The sequence below is a fragment of the Anolis carolinensis genome, chromosome 2 (genome assembly GCF_035594765.1).
Source record: "Anolis carolinensis isolate JA03-04 chromosome 2, rAnoCar3.1.pri, whole genome shotgun sequence".
Taxonomy (NCBI): Eukaryota; Metazoa; Chordata; class Lepidosauria; order Squamata; family Dactyloidae; genus Anolis; species Anolis carolinensis.
The window spans coordinates 45,417,041-45,436,167 of NC_085842.1; the positions used below are offsets into that span (position 1 = coordinate 45,417,041).

Here is a 19,127-nt window from a genome sequence, read left to right on the forward strand (position 1 = left end):
TGGAGCATGCCATTCTAGAAATATGCTCAACTAAACTCACAGTGTAACCCTAAAACAACTCCAATTAGTTGCATATTTGGAACAACTTTTAGAAAAGTAGCTGTGTTAAGCTGGATCTACATTACCAAAAAGAGCAATGTAGTCTGAACTGCATTATATGGCAGTGTAAACCCACATGATGCAGTCTGAACCTCACTGAACTGCATTATATGAGTTTACACTGACTGAAAAGATTTATTATGGTCTTTTTGTACACTACAGCTCAATTCATCAAATGGATGAAACGATCCTCAAGTTATAGGTACCATCAGCCCTCTATATCCATGGTCTCCGAATCCATAGATTCAACCATCCATGGCTTGAAAATAATCCCCAAAACATCCACAAAGCAAATATTGATTTTGTTATTTTACGTAAGAGACACCATGTTACCAAGCTAATGTATATAATGGGCTTTGAGAATTAATGAGTTTTGGTGTCTATGGGTGGGTGGGTGTCCATTCTGGACCAAATCCTAGCAGATACCAGGGGCCCACTGTGTTATCCAAAGACCTACCTATGTTCTATTCCAGTGGTTCTCAACCTGTGGGTCCCTAGATGTTTTTGGCCTTCTACTCACAGAAATCCTAACAGCTGGTAAGCTGGCTGGGATTTCTGGGAGTTGAAGGCCAAAAACATCTGTGGACCCCAGGTTGAGAACCACTGTTCTAGTCCAAGGTTAATTTAAGATATTTGCTGCCTAAGATGAAGCAGCAAATCATGTATCCTTCATACATTTAACTAAAGCTATGGAGTACCTAAATCTCACATATAATGTTGGTACATAAGGCAGAAAATCTCTCAAACATCTCTACCCTTCTATGACCTGGAATAGTCATAGCATAATACAACAATAAAACACCACATGTATAAAAAGAAAATAACTAACAATTTGCAACTTTTTTTAGAAATCCAAAATTGACCATTTGAGGTGGCTCTGCCTAATTCTTTATAATGGTAAAACAAGTCTCGAGAATGAATAAACACATACAAACCACTGTTCAGTATTTTTGTTCTGAGTTATGGTTATTTATATCTGCCATCTGAGGATCATGCAATTGGTACTTAAAGCTTGGGCCAGAAGAGAGATGCTTATGTTAAAGGTGCCAAAAGACCAGAATATATTGTGACTCAGAGAAAAGTTATGTTTATGTGTTTCCATTCCAGGAAACTACAAAACTGTCATTGGTTTTTGAAGACAATAGGAATAGGTCAGCACATAAAGATCTCCGAATGGTTATTGCAATATGAACCAATATGGATTTTAAGGATAATAAAGGTAATTAAGATTCCTTCTGTATTAATGAGGTACTAGCACAATTAAGGTTTGGCAGGCTAGGACAAAAAGAAAGTCAATAATGATCTAAGATTTGGAGAGGCAGGGAATCAATAGCCACTGTTTATTAGAGCAGATTAAAGCTGGCAGAAATGCCACTCAGATGTGCACAGAACATCTAAAAATCAGATCTCAGCATAATCCAGGCCATTTGACTATGGAAGAGAAAAATGACTCGGTTTGTCATTGAGAAACTGAACACTCATCCCCAAAGCAAAACTTTAAGAATTATTCAACTAAAAGCGAGCCATATTTGTGACAAGGTTTAAAAATGAATTGGTGGAAAATTCACTTTTCTTATCTAGAAGGATCAAGTTAGATCGAAAGTCAAGATCTATTCTTGTAGAGCAATGGCATGCCACAGAGACATCTCCCTTTCCTATGTGAATCACATGAAGAGGCTCCAAGTTTACAAAGACATTTAATAGTTCAATTTTTCTCTGCCCGTTTCCTTCAATCTCCACATCTTGAGCATGTATCTTTCTATGTGCAGGTTTCCATGCAAGCTGTAACACTGCACACAAAGAGTCGTAGTACTTAAGGACCCATGTTCTTCAAGATATCTGCATACATGGGTTTTACCAATGGCAGGAGCTTAGATCTTCCAAATTATTTGAATACAACTCTCATGATCCCTCAACATCTTCCATGCTGGCTGGGGCTGATTAGAGCTGAGAGTTCAACAACTTCTGAAGAGCCACAGGTTCACCATCCTTAATCTATGCAGATGCAACCACAACAAATAATCACTGGGATCAGGGGCAGAAACAGAGGGGGAATGCACTTTCAAGTGGTGGGAAGTGATATGACACCATGTATCACCAGTTTTGTCACTTCTAATTAAGGAATAAAAGTTCCTCACCCCTGATCTATGTGTTTGCTTTTTATCAATGAAAAAGCAAATGCCCTATTGAGGGATCATTAGGCAAAGGAGAGAGAGTAAAGCTGTGAATATCATATTGGGTAGACATTGGACAAATGTGTGCTGTGATCATACTGGGCATATTGATCAGTGCAGTTTAAAAAAATCCTTAGGAATATGCAGGGAGGGCAAAACAAACCACAGCTGCTAGACATGATGATATGTATTCTTCAATAACCAATTGGTTGACTGTGCGTACATGGATTTCAAGAGTTTTCTCAACTAAGGAATATTCAGAAGTGGTTTTTGCTGATTCCTTCCTCTGAATTATAGCATACAGCACCTGGTAATGAATGGCAGTCTCCCGCCCAAGCACTAAACCAGGGCAGACTCTACCTAGCTTCTACGATCAGACAGGATATGGTGTCTTTAAGGTATATTTAAGACCCTCAGTTAGATGGCTAGTGGAGCAAAAGTATCTGTTAATCATACAAGGAGTGGAGACTGGCCACTTCTTCCCTAGCAGCTGGTGGGTGGTTGGATGCTCTCTTGTTCAGCTTCTTCCTATAGGACACAGATTAGTTGTGGGACTGTATCCAGATGCAGCTTAATTACCCCAGCATAGTCAATTCCTCCCACACAATGTAAAGCTGATTCTTCTACTCAGTTGTTCAACAGCAGTAAGACTATGCCTGGAAACACCTCACAGCTGATCAGTAGCCAAGGATACAACTGGAAGGCCCCTTCCCTTCAACTTCTGTTATGCACGAAGGGAAAAGATGTTGAAGAATGTATTGCAAATACTATCTCCTCCACAACACTTCCTAAAGCACATACACTGCTGAAAGCAGGTGTACATCTACTTCACATTGCCTTGCAGATCTTGGCAGGCTGAGAGGCAATAAATAAACATCATAGAGAAATTGCCTTCAATATTGGCAGGAGCAGAATATAAATTAAGCGTTAGAGGTCTCTATTCATCGTACGCTATGGAAAATGATCAAATGCTATGAAATGGGGATTTGCTATTGTATTTCTGCCCAGTTTGTGGGCTTCCTGTGAGCATTTGGAAGGCCAATGTTTAAGTAGAATATCAAATTGGACAGGACTTTTGTTTGATCCAGAAAGACATTTCTAATGTGTTGTCGAAGGCTTTCATGGCCGGGATCACAGGGTTGTTGTATGTTTTCCGGGCTGTATGGCCATGTTCTAGAAGTATTCTCTCCTGACGTTTCACCGACATCTATGGCAGGCATCCTCAGAGGTTGTGAGGTATGGAGAAACTAAACAAGGAAGGTTTATATATATCTGTGGAGAGTCCAGGATGAGAGAAGACTCTTTGTTAGTTGGAGGCCAGCGTGAATGTTGTAGTTAATCAGCTTAATTAGCATTGAATAGCTTATTCTAATGGCTTCTTCCTGCCTGGTGGGGAACCTTTGTTAGCTGCCCCTGTTTCCCATATCTGGAACTCCTCTGTTTTCAGAGTGTTGCTTCTTATTTACTGTTCTGATTTTTTGAGTTTTTTAATACTGGTAGCCAGATTTTGTTCATTTTCATGGTTTTCTCCTTTCTGTTGAAGTTGTCCACATGCTTGTGAATTTCAATGGCTTCTCTGTGTAGTCTGACATGATAGTTGTTGGAGTGGTCAAGGTTCATTTCTAATGTTCTCCTTTTTTTAACCCTTCCTGCCTCCCCCCTATCCTATATTATCTCCTTTTCCTTCCCATTTGTATCCTGCTGCTGGCCAGTAGGTTACCTCGAGAGTGGGAAGTCACAATCATTGCAGATATAAATGGATCATTTGTGGAGTACTTTCAAAATCAGTCTGATGCTTTTAATCTGACCCTTGGCCAATATATAAATCACAGGGATTACAGGCAATGAATATATTAACACATTGCCTGAATGATCAAATTATTGTTCTCACTGACTTAGGATCAGATATATTTTTTCACAGCAAAAATATGGTTAAAAGCCAGGTTGGCAATCCAAGGTAATGTAGATTATTTTCCCCCTCCTCTACAGAAAATGAACACGGAAGCAGCATATGCTTTCTACAACCCTGACACATGTTGTCTCCAATTAGGAGTGCCAAGAGCTACAGCCAGCACTTTTAAAATTGTGCCTACACAATTTTTTCCATCAAGACGGTGCATTCCAGTGATGTGTTTTCCAGAGGGACTCAGACACCTTAAATACATTGGCATTGTTTAATCTCAGTATGGGAAGAAATAAGTTGGCTTTCTAAGTTGTGGGTTTGACATTTGCAGTCCCTATGCTGCAAGACCTGGCTCTCAGCTTCACTGCTTAAAGCCTTATGTCTCTTTTGTAAACCATGCCTTCACATTCTTCTCCTTTGAGTGTATTTCAATGTTTGTGCTTCTCACGCCAATCTATTCACACAAGTCTTGGGTACTCCATCCAACTATGCAGCTTGAGGTGCTGCTGATATTCTTTCTCCCAACAGTCTCTACAACCTACATCATTCACAGTAGCTATTTAATTAGCAATCAGATGTGAGCAAACACAACCACAAAGAAACCAACAACTTCTCATTTCTCTAAACTTCAGGCTTCTGTAACATATCAAGAGCATGGCCTGAAAAATATTCGTATTTTGCATCTTCCATATACCATATGACCTATGTACCAATATGGTTTTAAGAATAATCAAGTCAATAAAAGTTCTGTGTTATTAATAAAGCCCTGGCACAATGAATGTTCATCAGGCCAAGAGAAATGAGCTAAATTTTGGCACGAGGACTCAAAAGCTTGAAGCCTTGCAATTCCTTCTATATTCCTACTTTGACAAATATTGTATGTCTGTGTCGTAATTACATCCATATTTGTCCATCCAGAACACTGATAAGGGCTCCAAAACTATATTTGCATCAAATTTTTATTTGTACCTTCAAAAATAATTATTGGGGTGCTTTGCAATAAAATAAATATAGGCAGAAACACAAGGACCTATGGTTTATAAGTGTGGCAGAAGAATGGCACCAGTGTGCCAGCACAATTAGTCATCATTTTTTCCTAACATCCAAGAGCAGGCAGGAAAAGAGAACACATTTGTCAAAACTGAACAGTTCATAAAGGGTTGAGTTTCCTTCCATTCCCAGATGAAAAGAAGGGGAAGCAGGAAGGCCCTGCCTCTAAATTATTTCTTCCTAAAATGTGGGAGAGGGGTGGCAACAAGCAGGTGTTAGATCATTGCTTTTTGCCCTGGTGCTAAGAGACAAGTTAAACTGAGAATAGACAGAAAGCAGTATTTTATATTTTTATTGGGTTTCCCCAACACTAGAAAAACTCAAGACAGCGTACAAAATATTCAAACCAAACTGATTACAACAGATTCATAAAAATGAACAAAAGATATTTTAAAATGCAATTAAGCATGATATAGGAATTAAAATATAGAAGAGAAAAACCAACAAAACAGCACAGTGTTACAAATGCATTTTTATCCATTCCTAAAAGCCAATGGGAATTAAATCAGTTTCACTTGTTGATGAAAGGAAAGCAAAGGGTGACCCATTCCAGCTTTCACAGAAAGAGAGTCCATTAAGTCTGAGAGCAGCTACCAAGAAAGCCCTTGCCCTTGCTCCCATCATGTGTTCCTAAGAAGAGAGTGAGACAAGCAGATTCTAGAGCTTGGACAAACTAATATAGGGACTGGAGTCATACACACTACTCAAATTGAACTCAGAAACAGACTGGCAACCAGTGGAGCTGCTGCAACAAGGGGGCTGTGGATTTCCTTTAACCAACCCTAGTTAACAATTTACTGCTGCTTTTTGAGCCACCAGAAGTTTCAGGGCACTTTTCATAAGTACAGTAGAGTCTCACTTATCCAACATAAATGGGCCGGCAGAATGTTGGATAAGCGAATATGTTGGATAATAAGGAGGGATTAAGGAAAAGCCTATTAAACATCAAATTACGTTATGATTTTACAAATTAAGCACCAAAACATCATGTTATACAACAAATTTCACAGAAAAAGTAGTTCAATACACAGTAATGCTATGCAGTAATTACTGTATTTACGAATTTAGCACCAAAATATCACTATGTATTGAAAACATTGACTACAAAAATGTGTTGGATAATCCAGAACGTTGGATAAGCGAATGTTGGATAAGTGAGACTCTACTGTAGCACCGCATGTTACAATAACTCAGAGGCAATGTAAATCAAGGCATGTTTCATCACAATCAGATCAGATAGCTTCAGGAATCATAGAATCAGAGTTGGATGAGACCATATGGGCCATTTAGTCCAACTCCCTGCCATGCAGGAAAAACACAATCAACACATCCCTGACAAATGGTCAACCAGCCTCTGTTTAAAAGTTTCCAAGGAAGCAGCTTCCACCACACTCTGAGGCAGAGTGTTCCACTGTTGAACAGCTCTTACGGTTCTTCTTAATGTTTAGGTGGAATCTCCTTTCCTGCAATTTGAACCCATTGCTTTGAGTCATAGTCTCCAGGGCAGTGGAAAACAAGCTTGCTCCTTCCTCCTTATCACAGCCTTCCAAATATATACAGTATATATGGCTATCATTCTCTCATCTCAATTTTCTCTTCTGGAGGCTAAACATAACCAGTTCTTTAAAATGCTCCTCATAGGGCCTTTGACCATTTTATTTGCCCTCCTCTGGACAGCTTCCAGCTTGTCAAAATCTCTCTTAAACTATGATGCCCAGAATTGGACACAGCATTCCAGATGAAGTCTGACCAAATGGACATTACTGATGTGCTAGCTGTAAGGGTGCAAAAACAATCACAGTCACTGTACAAAGCTGGACTTCCAGGCTCAGAGTTGCAATCAGGGATACACACAATATTTGGACCTCTATCTTCAGAGGAAGTGTAAACCCCTTCCAGCATAGGCTGAATCCCTGTTCTCAGATCTGCCTTTCAAATGACCATGAATGGCTCTGTCTTGTTTAGATTTTAGAAGAGGATTCACTAGTATGCCAGAATACAAGCTTGAAGGAAAAGGACAAGGAAGATAGTTCTATAAGACACTGGATTGACAATAAAAAGATGTTTAATCAAATAGGAATTGGAAATGTTAATTTCTAACATCCTTTCTCACAAGCGGTGAGAAAGGACGTTAGAAAAGGATATCCTAAAGGTGGAGGTCAGCTCTGCCCACATTCATTGTTGTAGGATAGCTGTGTCAGCCAAGATAAAGGACAAGGAAAGGGAAGAATCAGGGGCACACCAAAAGGAGTGGAGGAAGGAGAAATAAGCCCGAATCTGCTGTCAGAATAGTCTGAGGAACAGGTGGAGACACACACAAAGGGGTGAATCACATACTGTCATTTCGATAACGTGTACTCTTGGAACACTAACTAACTTAACTAGAGCTTCAAAACATGACTTTTTGGGACTGCAAATCCCAGAATTCATCAGCTACTAACTATTCTAATTCTATGAATTCTAATCCAAAAACATTACTTTTCCAAGTTTCCTTTCAAGTGTCATACCTTTCCATTATGCAAGTAAGGACCTTATTATCATTTTCCTACTATACTCAGAAACCTTTCCTTGCAGGGCAGCTGGTCCAATCCCTTGATTGTGTCAGTTGCCCCTTTCCTTACCTTTTCCAGACCAACAGTACTCTTTTTAGTTAAATCCATATACCATACTGCTGTTGCTTTACCAAGTTATACTCTGATGCTTCAGATGTGATCCCGAGGTCTTGAAGGCTATGTCAGAAGAATGCAAGATCTGGCAAATTGGCAAGGTTTCATGTATTGGTCTAGTAGCAGATTGGATGTCATTGTCTACAATCCAGGTGATGATCTGACCACAATAACTGTGTGTGAATGCTATGGTCTGCATCAGTGGAATTATTACACTAGTTAAATCACAGAACTTCAATGCATCCAAAGTGGATGTACCATTATAATGCCATTAATATAAAGCAATTTCTCTGGCCAAGTTGTTTAGCGGCAGGTCTGATCTTCTGTTGCCAAGAGATCATTAAAGAACACATGTTATCCTTAGAGAGAGCATAAGGTGAACAGGGCTTGTCAGGGGAAGCCATTTGGAGCAGGAAGAGGATGCCTGGCACTGAAGCAGGACTGTTCATAGAGAGTTATTGAGACACCCATAGGAAGGACAGACTTCAATTTTAAACTTCTCTGCCACCCACCCATATGGATCAGTCTAACTCACAATAGCTTCTGCATTGCCATGGTTCATATACATTATTGCAGAGAACAGTGCCCATCAGAGCAGACAGGAAATATTAGAATTCAGCTGTTGTGGCCAGCAAAAGCACATGGGCTATGGTGAGAAACTCCTAGCCCCCAGACCAATCTAGAATCAAACACTGGATCATTCTCTCTATGGAGACAAACTCTCCTTTTCATCCCCAGTATTCAGTCCTAGTTTGGCTTGGACTGTTTTTTTTTGTTTTTTGTTTTTTTTGGAGGGGTAAAATGAGATATTTTGTGTGCTTGAGAGCTTTCTGCATAGTTCAGGAGGAAAACCCCTCTCCCAAATCACACTACTTTCTTCAATTTGAGGCGAGTGTCAGGTTTAGGGAACTTGATGGAGCCTCAAAGGCTACAAAAGTGAGGTTCAGGGATCCAGTTTGCACATTCATTAAGAAATGTGTACAGAAAAAAGAGAGACACGGCATATAAAATAGTTGTTACAGAGCAAACAAAAAAAATATAGTAACACTTATTTGGAATGTGACGACTTTGATATGTCTCCAATGTGGAATTATGTGTCCACCAGGAAGGACCACTCAAGTACACCATCTGTTGTCCACTAAGGTTTCTCTTCCGATACCAGTAATAAGGAGCTTTTTGTCATTATGCTGCTTTCTGTGTGCCATTGAGATGGTAACTATGGATGGTTTCTGCCATCAGAGCAAGACATCTGTCACCAGCCTACTAGCCATTTGGGATGCTGTTTAGTGGCAAGTAGGAAACAGATACATTATTCTGTGGCATATGGGATATAATGTTCATAATGCCAGATCCAATGAATACTGCTTGATGATACTACATGTCCAGATAATATTTCAGAAAGAAATTTTCCAGCTGTTTAATTGTCATGATGGAGCATCAGAATACCAGCTGGTTCATTTCTGGGAAAGTGAGTATTTCATTATGAGATTGCTGCCATATTGATCTTAAAGCTGAAGGAGGAGATGTTTTTATATCTCTGTATATGCATGTTTGCATGTGTCCATCTCTCCCTCTAGCATATAACATGCATTTGATAGAAGAGAAAATGAAAAAGTAGTGCAAATGAGATAAGATCTGAGTAGAAAGGGTCAGTCCTTCTCTCAAGCGGCCACACGCAAGCCACAACTCTATGAATGAGGAGAGAAATAGTACTTTATCATTTTCTTACTGAGTACTGAACACAGGCAGATCCATGCACCAAGGTCCATCATACTACCCCAAATATGTCAAATTTTATTTGATTTCAAAAGCTAGGTAGAACTGAAATTTGTTAATATTTTGATGGGAATATCAGTAATCTCAGGTGAGTCTTGGAGTGAATTTTCTCGGCCTCTGGTGTAATTCTATGGTTGCCTTCCACCAGATGTTCCACCAGAAGTTGACAACAAAATTGCCCTGAAGCCTAGAGAGAACACTTCTCTTGGCATTCCTAGGTCCTAAGCAATTCTATGGTATGCTTTGGCTGGAAGCTCAGGTAAGAAAAAGTATATGTGAAAACCTCAATATGTGAAGGATCCTCAAGCAGATCTCCCATATAATACTCGGGTCTACTGTACATTCTTCTAGCTCAGCCTGTCCAATCTTGGACAGTTCGACAATGTGTATGGGCAGAAGCTGCTTGGTTTGTCATTTATTTCAAAATAAACTTTCATAGGAGGTGTTAAAAGGTTGGAGTGCTTTTTTCAGGATGCAATAGCTCCAGAGATGCTGCCAAATGTCTTCATTTGTAGCAAACAAATCCTCCTTATTGCCTTTGAAACTAAGGAGTTCCATTGCATTCCGATTAGGTGAGATGGGTGGAAGCAAAGTATATTCTGTGGGCTGATGCTGAAGAATAATGGCTGATTTATTAAACATCTGGGAAGAAACTGAGGGAGAACATGACTGTTTCTCAGATAACAGGTGTTCTTGGAAGGAATTATTTGATATTGCCCTACATACCCTTGTATCTATTCATAGAGCAAAGATTGTATTCATAACGCTCCCTCTTGTGGTGACTCCAATCAATTAAAACACATGGATGAGAATGAATAAATTTGCACAAAGGTTGTACCCCAGCTTGATTGTGTAGTTTCTTGCCCTTTAACACGAGTCCTTTAATACCACACTGAAATCAGTATGGGAAGCTACGTATCATGTAGTCACAACTGTATTAGGTTATGTCTGGCCACCTAACTGGAGCAGTCAAGGGTTGAAGGTTGAGTTTATTCCTGTCATGCATATGGATAGTCACACGATCAGATAGCTTTTCCCTGTTTTCTGCAATTCTGAGCATCCACTTGCACACCTGGACTGGGTGCATATCTGGTTGCATTATCTCACCTCTCACATGTGTTGCCCCCTTTAATTTGCTGCCTTGTTTTTAATATGGCTTTATTATGCAACAAAGACAAATAACTTATTTATTTGCCATATTTATATCTTACCCTTTTCACCCCGAAGGGGACTCATAGTGGTGCACATAAAGGCACAATTTGATGCCATATAACACATATCCAACAAATAAAACATACACATTAAAACAACCGCTAAAACATTTCAACATTAAAATTATTAAAATCACATAATCCAGTTTCAGAATCCAATTCCATTTCAGTTATCATTGCACCTTTCCCCTTTCACTTACTGCACTGATAATTTTCCAATAATTATGCTTTATAACATAAAACAACATATAAGAAAAATCACATAAACACATATAACCTAATAAAACTGGAGCTACTAATAATGAACACTGCAGAAGAATGAAATGTAAAACAAAAAAGACTGGGATGGGGCAAAAAACATAAAATCATTATATGATGTATTATTTAAATATAGCCGTATATGCAATCAAGGCATCTAAGCTGCAATCTGAAGCATCAAATCAACAGTGAGTAGCTAATAGCTTTTTGGAGTTTTGACTTCATTTTAAAGGAGCTGTTCAAGATGTTGAATAATATCTTCCCCAGAATTCAGAACCTTGAATAAATTCTTACGTTCTGACCAAAGCCTGGAGAAGACTGAGTGTCCTATTGATATGTAAGAAAAGTTTGGTCTACTGGGAACTGGGTTTCCTTTGCACTGCTTTAACTCTTCCCTTCTGATTTTTCTGTTGTAGTCTATTCCACATTGTGTTTGTTACTTGGACAGATTGACACATTCCTTCCACCCAACCAATTCAGAAACTGTTAGCTGTGCAACATGCCGAGGTACAGACTTATCCAAGCAATGCTCCAAATATTATCACCAAATACTACTATTGTTACCAGCAATTATAACTACTCCACAGAGGTAACTTGGAAGGATAATTCACATCCTTGCATACAAGGAACAGAAAAGTCCATATATGCAGTGTGTCTGAGTGAATCGCCAAATGACAGCAACTGAAAGAGCTACATTTTCCAGTTTGGACTATAGACACAATTGTAGCTCAGTTTACAAGAGACAGTGCCAACAGTGAAGAAGTGGGCCATCACCTTATCCTTCAGACACTGACACAACAGTGGCTTATAGCCTCTCCAGAATTGTTTTTATTCTGAATGAATGAATATAGATGCCTTATTTCCACCCCTGCTGTGCTGTCTGGAAACAAAATCAATGTAGAGGACAAGAGGGGTCAATCCCGTAAACATTATAGCATTTTGAATCTGGAGCACTCTTTTAAATATTTTGAAAACAACTGCTTTTCTCTGATATATGTATGCACCTCTCAGTGCATACATAGATCACTTCTTACTTCTCTGTCTCTATGTAATTAGTACCTCTCCATCTCTCAGACCATGTCTTACTCATATCTAATCCCTTTAAAATGTGTTAAGGCTTGATATTGTAGGTGACATTTTACTCTCATTCTATTTTTCTTGTTCTTCTTTCTCATTGTTTTGTTTGTTTCGTCTATCATTCCAAAGCTCTATTTCAAGACAAGCTCTGATTTTGGAGGACCTCCGCACTGAATGATCCATTCCCAGGAACTCCACCATCTTTTCACTGCTGTTGGTGCTCTCATCTGCTTTCCTCTATCTTTACTCCCATTTTGCCCCAGTATCCACAGGGATAACTAGGTAAGTACTAGCAGAAACTGTTGCCTCCCTTCTGAGTGAACAGAAAGCAACAATGAATGTCAGAACCAAATGAGGACAGTTGTTGGGAACATTACTATTTGAACTGCAACTACTAGAATCCCCAATATGGCATGGAGAATACTGTCCATGCTGATTGAGGGATACTGGGGGCTGCCGTCTAAAAAGTAATGTTTCCAAGCTGCCCTGCAAGGATCTCAGCAGTACCTGATGACACCAGCGTCCATCTACAGCTCTGGTACAAGTGAAGGCTCTCAAGAACAAGCATGAGCCTCAGAATATAGGGGAGGCGAGGGAGAGTTGTGTTCCCTGAGGCTAAGCCAATGGAAGGCTGGGGCTAACCAATCACCAAGCATCAGAGATCAGAATCAACAAGATACCTATTTAGTTGAACCCCATGAGGAACCAGCAGCAGTGTCCTCCTAGCTTATAGCTATCTTTGCATTCACTGATATTTCCCTTTAATTTTGTGCTTTAAATTACTTTATCATGTTTAGTCTATTATTTTGCCTTCTTGACTTATTATGAAATCTTCTCCTATTATATTCATTGCATTCTGTGTTTTTACTGTTTTGCAAAAAGATGCAAGTGTGCAAAATTCATAATGACCTACACCACCATATAAAGAGTCCCAGAGTTCCCGAGCACAAATATTGGAGACATCTGACATTGTATAACTCCTGATGGATGTTTCACCAAATAGTTTCTGCTAGAAGAACTGATCATATTATTAGAATCCCTAAAGGCATTTTCCAAATTTAAAATAATAGCTTTTGTTTAGGCAAAGAGAGAAAGTCTTGTTATTAAATGCCAATATCCTATGCGTATAAATGCTTAGACAGTCATTGCCTCAAACAAATCACAGTAATTACTGCAAAAGGAGACTAAAAAGCACTTCGCCTGAGGGACAAATGAGGAATATAAAGCTCTTCTGAAGATTTTAATGCTACTCAGTACATATGGAAATCACTTAATCAAAGACTCTCTTGCATCTCTTGTTCCTCAGATGTTAGAACCAAGCATAGAGAAGAAGGCAAGTGAACTTGCACCTTTGTGCCCACAGCTCCTGCCTCATATATGCAGCATGGCACTGGCAGACCTCAGGGGCACCAGGGAAGATAGTAGGATTATTGCCTTCCCTCTCTCTTTGTGTATAGGTTCTCTGTGGGGAGAATGAGTGAAAAGAAGTCAAGGGCATGTCAAAACTCATCTCAGCTTCACAGTTGGAGTAATATAGCACTCCTCCCCCCAACATTTTTAGATTCCAAAGGTCTTGAGGTCAATCTCTCTCTCTCTCTCTCTCTCTCTCTCCCCCCCCCCCCCCATATGGTTTTTAATTTTCTCCTGGAAAAGATCGAACCATAGCTTAGTTTATGATGTTTTAGCTGATGATGTATTATGTGTGGATGTATTTGTTTTGGCTTTTATTTTGTAAGCCACTTTGAAGCGGGATAGAAATGAATAAATAATAATAATAATAATAATAATAATAATAATAATAATAATAATCACACAGTCGTAGACACTTGGGAAGTGTTCGACTTGTGATTTTGTGATATGAAATCCAGCATATCTATCTTGTTTGCTGTGTCATAATAAAATAATAATAATAATAATAATAATAATAATAATAATAATAATTTTCCTCTACCTTGGGAAGTTTCTTTCTTTTCTTTTGCTAATTAATTTTTATTTAGACAAATTAATACAAAACCTACATGCAAATGTACAAACAACAACAACAACATTTTATTTGTAGCCCGACCTATCTCCCTTAGGGGACTCAGGGCAGCTTCCAACATAATAGAGGAAAACATTAAATAGAATCATCATCATCATCATCATCATCATCATCTTTATTTTTAGACTGCCCCATATCCCTGAAGGGACTTAGGGCAGTTTCCAACACTTAATGGCAAACATTCAATGCCAACAAAGAAACATATGAACAAATTGCATCAAAACAAAATGAGTCAAAAAATAAAACAAGAATTACTAGTACTTAATACCAAATATCAAATGTATCAAATTTGAATATCAAATCCATTTCCTTCAATTCCATTTAACAATATTGTACATTCTAATCCTCTTTCTCATCATATGCTTAGGAGCATAAGAATGTTTTAAGTTGCTTTTTAAAAGTGAGTACGGAGAGGGCCATTTTGAACTCCTTGGGAAGGGCATTTCAAAGATGGGAAGTTACCACCGAGAAGGCCCCCTCTCTCGTTCCCACCAGCCGTGCTTGAGACCAGGGTGGGACCGAGAGCAGGGCCTCCTCAGCTGATTGAAGAGTCCAGGCAAGTTTATACAAGGAGATGCGGTTTTCTAGATAGCCTGGGCCTGAACCATTTAGGACTTGGTAAGTAATAACCAAAATAAGTTAACAAAAAAGTTAAAAAAATACCTTTTCTAGAATAAAAGAAAACATATTACTATTACATTCTAAACATCAAAAAACATTAACTGCATACAATCTACATTATCTAACCTAAGGGCTTTACATTCTCTGTCTGATGGTTCTATTCTCTCAATTTTTGACACCCATTAAATGAAAAAGAACCATTGATACATCCTTTCCCCACATAATAACACTCTTTTAGTAAAAAAAAAATATGATGGAGGTTTGACCCCATCTTTGCTGGAGGAACACAAGTTCACTCATTTTCATAATCAAATTGCCAGCTGTCAGAATCATTTAGTTTTTCCAATTTTGAGCATAGATCATTCTTGCTGCCATTATCATGTATAACAATAATCTTTCACATTTTGTATTGAATTGATCATCTAACATCCCAACCTGATAAAGTTCAGATTTCATTTCAAATTTAACTTTAACAATTTCTCCTAAAATCATACCTTGGGAAGTTTCTAAGCTACAAGCTACCAATGTGATCAGGTGAAAAGCACACAATACTACTACTATTACTAATTACAATAGTTTACAATAACATAGAATCATAGAATCACAGAACTGGGAGAGACTACAGTTTTGATGCTGCATATCATGCAAAAATTATGGTATATCGTGTTCCAAAATGAGTGGATATGCCACAACATCAGATTGCCCTAAAACACAACCCATACACTGGACAAGAAGCAGGAAAGAGGTGTAAAATTGCAGAAAGGAAGATCAACAATTTAAGATGTGCCAATGATGCTACATTACTTGCAGAAAACAGCAAACAATTTAAATGATTACAGAGGAAAATTACAGAAGAATAAGGCAGAGTTGCACATTAATGTTGAGGAAACAAAAGTAAGGGTCACAGGTGACTTGCATAACTTTAAAGTGCGTAATAAAGGCATTGAAATGTTTTGCATACCTTCGTTCAGTCATTAATCAAAATGGAGACTTCTGATTAATGACTAAGATTTGAAAGGGAAGCTATAGTAAGATCTGCAAATGTAAAGATGTAGCATTCCAACTTCTGTGTTTGGATGGAAAATCAACTCATTTGAAATGCAGTGCTGAAGAAAAGTTCTAAGGATACTGTGAACTGAGAAGAGGACAAATGAATGGCTCTTAGAGCAAATCAAACCAAGATGATAAAACCAATGCTGTTGTACCTTGATTACATCATGAGAAGACACAATTCACTAGAAAAGACCATAATGCTTAGGAAAGATAGAAGGTAATAGGCAAAGAGGGAGACCACACTGCCACTGAGTTTATAAGATTTAAGCAGGCCACTTGATAATTGGGGATCCAATTATCTTATTCATAGGCTCATCATAAATTGAAAACAACCAAATGGCAACAAACAACAAATTACAAAAGCCGTCAACAATGCCTTCAGGAAGCTCACCCACCCAACGTACCACTCAGACATATCAAATGTAGAATTCTTTGGCATCCTCGCAGCACCCACTCAGGCAAATAATCTTTTCATATGAAGTTACAAATGGATTTCCTGACGCTAAGGTTATACCCACATATCTCACAGCTGAGTAGTGTATTAGTGCTCTCTTACCATACCCCGTGGACAAAGTAAAAGTCCTTTTGGCAAGTAGCCTTACCTTTATCTTAGCCACAGGCTTTTGCCTGCTTAATTCTCAATGCAATATTTGTTAGCCTTCCATTAATATGGGCACTTCTTTTCATCCTTCCAGTTCTTTCATCTGTTTTCCTTTATCCATTTTTCTGTAAGAAAACAAAATGGCAAGGTTCATTTTAGCTCTCTTATGCTTTCAAAACACCTAAACATTCAAAAGAGACACTACTGCAACTGGGTACCCTAGGTATCCCTAGGAAAAATTCAACACAATTTCCCATTATTTCCCCTAAATGCCAGAGGCTCATTAACTAAAGAATATGAGTTACTAATTGACTTGTTAAGCAGATAAAATAGAATGAAAGTACAACATCTCAGTGTTTTGCCTACTTTTTGATGGCTGTGACCTATAAAGCTCCATATAAGCTGGAACATATTTTTCTTCAAGATCATATCCTCAATTATCTGACTGGCTTGGGTTTATGATATTTGTAGGAGGATCTTAATTCCTGTATCTTCAAAATCATAAAATCATAGTTAGAAGAAACAACCTGAGTCACTCAGTGCAAAAATGCACAATTAAAGCACTCCCAAAAGATGGCTAACCAATCTTTATTGAAATTGTATTTGCATTATGGCAGGCCTTAAGCATCTAAGGTGAGGTGTTTTATTAAGGAAGCTGTTGTTTCTGGTTAATTGTATTTTAATTGTACTTGTTTTCATTTGAAATTTATTATTATGAGCCACCTTCCGTGTCACAGTACAAACTTGTATGGAATTTATTTCTATTTTAATATTGTATGCTATGGATTTTAAATTGTAATGTCTTTTAATGCTGTAAGCCATTTTGTGTCTCAAATAGAGATAAAAGCAGAATAAAGGTAAATGTTTTAATAATGATAAGAATATAGGGATAGATAAGCACCCAACAAGGTAAGGTGCATAATATTCATCTATTCATGATGGCAGGAGGCCTATTCCTGCCAAGCACTAAAGCATATGAGGATAATGAAACATTAATACAGTGTTCCTCTTAGAGACATTGTAAAAAAAAAAACCTGGTATTGACAGACAGTAAGATAGCTGAGGGGAAAAAAAGACTTGGGGTTTCCTTTCAGAATAATCATGGGAATGCTCAATAAAGACCACTTAGAACCACAGAATCATAGAGTTGGAAGAGACCACATGGGCCATTTAGTCCAACCACCAGAAAAAGTGACGTCTTCCAAATCTGAAAAACTTCCAAAATTTTGATTTTTCTGACCCGCCAGATTTGGAAAAACCTCAAATTTTCCAGAAAAAGTGATGTCTTCCAAATCTGAAAAACTTCCAAAATTTTGATTTTTCCGTGCAGGAAAAGCACAATCAAAGTATCCCTAACAGATGGCCATTCAGCCTCTGTTTAAAAGTTTCTAAGAAAGGAGCTTCCACTGCACTCTGAGGCAGAGAGATCCACTGTTTAACAGCTTGTACCGTCAGGAAGTTCTTCCTAATGTTCAGGTGGAATCTCCCTTCCTGTAGTTTGAACCTATTGCTCCTAGTTCTGGTTTCCAGGGCAGCAGAAAACATGCATGCTCCCTCCTCCTTATGATTTCATTTCACAGATTTATACATGGCTTTCATGTCTCCTCTCAACCTTCTCTTCTGCAGACTAAACATACCCAGTTCTTTAAGACACTCCTCATAGAGATTCATGGTCTCCAGATCTTTGATTATCTTAGTCGCCCTCCTCTGGACACCTTCCAGCTTGTCAATGTCTCATTTGAACTGTGGTGCCCAGAATGCAAAGGCACCATGACTTCCCTCGATCTAGACACTATACTCCTTTTGATGCAGCCCAACATCCCATTGGCCTTTTTAGTAGCTGCATCACACTGTTGGCTCATGTTCAACTTGTTGTCCACAAAGACTCCAAGATCTTTTTCACATGTACTATTGTCGAGCCAGGCATCACCCATCCTGTATCTTTGCATTTCATTTTTTCTGCCTAGGTGGAGTATCTTACATTTGTCTTTGTTGAAATTCATTTTGTTATGTTTTGGCTCAGCCTAATGTGAGACACTACACAAGGGACAATTTTTATGGGAGAAGGAGAAATAAAGATTGTGAAGGGAGACAGAAAAGTTTGGGCACTGGGCACTATAAAATATATTTTTATGTGGAAACATTGGTTATATATAGTTACTAGCTGTGCCCGGCCACGCGTTGCTGTGGCGAAGTCTGGTGGTATGGGAAATAAAGTATTGAGGAATTGGTGGTAGTTAAGGTCAAGGGTAAAGGTTTTCCCCAGACATTAAGTCCAGTCGTGTCTGACTCTGGAGGTTGGTGCTCATCTCCATTTCTAAGCCGAAGAGCCGGCGTTGTCCGTAGACTCCTCCAAGGTCATGTGGGATGACTACATGGAGCGGCGTTACCTTCCCACCGGAGCAGTACCTATTGATGCACTCACATTTGCATGTTTTCGAACTTCTGGGTTGGCAGAAGCTGGGGCTAACAGTGGGGGCTCTCTCCGCTCCCCCAATTCAAACCTGTGGCCTTTCGGTCCAGAAGTTCAGCAGCTCAGCGCTTTAACACGCTGCGCCATCAGGGGATATTATTTCCTAAAGGTTGTGAATATACAA

The 19,127-nt window shown here is 38.8% G+C and overlaps 1 protein-coding gene across 1 annotated transcript in view; it reads right to left on the reverse strand.

The window, feature by feature from the left end:
- The window catches only part of frmd4b (FERM domain containing 4B), a 285,193-nt gene that overhangs the window by 198,668 nt on the left and 67,398 nt on the right, over positions 1-19,127 (reverse strand). Inside the window, exon 2 of the mRNA XM_016991676.2 lies at positions 16,532-16,655. The gene's annotated coding sequence lies outside the window, so the exon portion shown is untranslated. The remainder of the gene's footprint in view (positions 1-16,531; positions 16,656-19,127) is intronic.